We start from the raw sequence: 3,472 nt of genomic DNA, 5'->3' as shown, positions 1-3,472 counted from the left end.
CTGCTTCTGTTCCTGCGAAGGGTCGGAGGCCTGGGCCTTCTCTAGCCTCTGCTCTAGATTTAGTCTTCTAGACTCAGGAGGCCCCAAAGACCTGTTGGGCAGACGGCGTCTTGTGAGTCAGGCCCATGATAAAGAGAAGCCAGCATCATGGAGGTAGCCTCAGGAAACAGACAAGTGCTTGAAAGACTGACATCTGCTTCTTGTTCAGGCCAGATGTCCCTGGGGATGAAGCTTGGGCTTGGAGAAGCTGCACAGAAAAGTCATTCCTCATAGGTTCACCTGCTCTGCTGTGGCAGGAGGTCACACTGAGAAGTCAGGACATGGCCGGAGCCGAGAGAAATAATGTCAAAGTAGAAGCACTCAGGAGTCATGGATGTGACAAGAGCGAGCTGTAGGAGGCTCTTGGGAGAATGGACCAGCTGAGTTTGCTGGACTGTGCACCTCAGTTAAAGAGTGGGACTAGGTGACAGGGACAAATACACTGGGAACCAGGGGCTGGCTGTACATTGTCACTACAGTACTGGGAGAAAGAAGGGGGAGGTCTTTAGACAGGGAGAAAGACGCACTCAAGGAGGACTACCTGGGGGAAGAAATCACTCAGAAGGCCCTGAAGACCATGTTTAGTTTTCTGGATGGAGATTTGGGGGAGCCTTTTAGGGTTCAGTCTCTTGGAGCCTTGCCTGAATGCACTGTGTAGTCACGTTAAAGAAGTGACAAGGGAGAGCTGAAGGATGGCGGATAGATGGGAAAGAAGGTAGACGAGACTGGGTCAAAGTGGAAGAGGGGGATGGGAAAGGAGAAGGCTGGCATGGAGGAGAGAGTTGGTTGTGTGGAGGGGGTCAGAAAGCAAGATTGAACTCACGTGGATCCTCCAGCCTCGGTCTCTTGCTGGAATCAAAGGTGTGTGCTTCCATACCCAGATCATTCCCTGTTTCTTGGTCTTGCTAGCTTCTGGCTCGCTGGATATCTAAAGCCAGTGACCTTGGCCTCATATTCTTATCTTCATCCTGGTACTGGCTTGGGATTCCTAATGCCCGTGTGTGTGTGTGTGTGTGTGTGTGTGTGAGAGAGAGAGAGAGAGAGAGAGAGAGAGAGGGGGAGAGGGAGAGGGAGAGGGACAGACAGATACAGAGAGAGACAGAGAGAGACAGAGACATAACCAGACAGACAGACACACAGACAGACACACAGAGAGAGACAGAGACATAAACAGACAGACAGACACACAGACAGACACACAGAGAGAGAGAAAGAGAGAGAACTTCAGTATGATGGTCAATTTTTGTTCCGACTTGACTGGGTACCCTGACATTTGGTCAAGCTGTGTGAAGGGTGTGTCTGTGCGGGTGTTCTGGATGCCACTCTGTTCCCAGTTGCTATGTGGGGGAAGGCAGATGTTCTCCCCACCATAAGCAACTTTAGCTGGGGCCTGGGAAGAACAAAAAGACAAATCAGGAACTGCGTGTGCAAGAGTGGACGGAGATTTAGATCCACCCTTCCAATCGAAACATCAGATTCCTCCTTCCACAACTTGCCAAGTGAAGATCCTGGAGCCCCCGCAGACTCCCAAGTCAACTGGGCCATTTCTACAAGAGTAAACACGTAGATGTGTCTCATCACTGTATTCCCGGGGAGACCCGAGAGACTGCTCTGGAAAATTTGTTGTAGGTAATTGTGTTGAGAAGGCTGAGGCAGGAGAAAATTTTGAGGCCAAACTAGGCTGCACTGTAAAACACGCACACACGCACACACACTCTGAAAGGTGGTGGTCCAACCTTATGTTCTCCGGCATTCTCAACAGAGCATGGTTCTAAACATCCCTCCTCAGTAAGCTATGGAGGATAGTTCATCATAGGATCCTGTTATTAGGCGTAGATAAGACACGTTTTCCATCTACCATCTTTAGATCTGTGCCTTGCGTGCTGGAAAGGTCCTCTGGCTCACCAAGTTGTTCTTAATCCCTTCTCTTCTCCTGGCCAGGGGAAGCCAGTTCTCCCATGCAGGGTTAATCAATCAGCACACGGCTTAGCCTTCCATTAAGGTTTTGGGGGAATCCTGTCACCACTGGCAGGCAGATGGCTGGGTGTGCGTGACACCCAAGGCAGATATTGTTCTTTGCTGTTTCCGTCCTCTGTCCCAGATGCCCAATGTGCCAATGTGCCCAGGCCTGCTCAGGGAGGTCTTATGCTGGATGTGACCTTTTGACTTTAATGGTGGTTCTAATTTGCCCTTATCAGACAGTTCTTTCTGTTAGGGAACCCTGTGTGCTTTGGGTTTTAGAAGCATCCTTCCTGTCTACTCTGTGAACGGCAATGGCATCCCGCTGCGCTGTGACGATCTCAGGGGAGACAGACTCACATTGGCTGATCTAAGCACTCATCTGAGGCGCTTGATGCTGAGTCCTTCCTCTTTGCCTGTGCAGTTGTTGGTTCAGATTCCCCTGCAGCTGCTGCGAATCACGTGACCCTCTTTTGGCTAGGTCGGATCTGCTGAGGAACACTGACTGGGGAAGGCTCTCTTTGCTGTACAGAAGGGGACTATTTTCTTCCACAAGAGAGAACCAGGAGCTGCTTGGACCCATGACAGCCATTCTGTGATCACAACATCTAGACAAGAAAGATCAAATTCAGAGAAAGGATAGACAGAACCTGGGTCATCGGGGACATCAAGGCAGCTCTTTTACCAACCTAGAACCACCAACCACAGCTGCTGTGGGCCTTGTGATACCACAGAGTTTATTGGAGCAAAGGAGCCAGTTTGAATGAATGTGGAGGGCGCATATCAGCTGAGATCAAGACTTGCTATAAAGTTACAGCCACTACGAGTGTGAAATAAAGCCATAGATTACGGAAACAGAATCACAAAACGACCCCGCACAGCAAGAGTTGACTGATCAGTCCTCTCTCCTGTCTTTCATCCTTTCTCCCTCCCTTCCCCCTCACTTTCTGTTTGTTCTTTCCTTTCAAGTTGTAGCATTGCCATGGTAACCAGGTGCAGGTGATCCACTTATTTCAGACAGCTGGGTGTACGGGGCTGCTGTAGAAAGTATGGACCACCGTGACCTGCTTGCATCGACTGACTTTTGAGACAAAGGCAATTCCATGGAGAAAGGATGGTCTTTTCAGAAATTTAATGATCATATGCCAAATAATCATAATTATTATAATGATGAAAATGATCAACTTGACCTCTACCTCACATCTCATACAAAAATTAACTAAAAATGGATCATTAGAGACCTAAATGTCAAACATTTCAGACCTGCACTCACATGCACAGCACACAGATGCAACTAAAATACATTTTGCTAAGAAAAAATGCAAGACCCTAAGACTATATACTGTTGAATTCCACTTAGTGATGAGTTAATAAAAACTGAGAACAGGAGGCTGAGGAGATGGGTCAGGCAGTAGTCTTGCCCTATAAGCATAAAGAATTGAGTCGGGTTCCAGGACCCATGCAGAACTCCAGG

The sequence above is a fragment of the Chionomys nivalis genome, chromosome 21 (genome assembly GCF_950005125.1).
Source record: "Chionomys nivalis chromosome 21, mChiNiv1.1, whole genome shotgun sequence".
NCBI lineage: Eukaryota > Metazoa > Chordata > Mammalia > Rodentia > Cricetidae > Chionomys > Chionomys nivalis.
Note: the sequence above shows the minus strand (reverse complement) of the source record.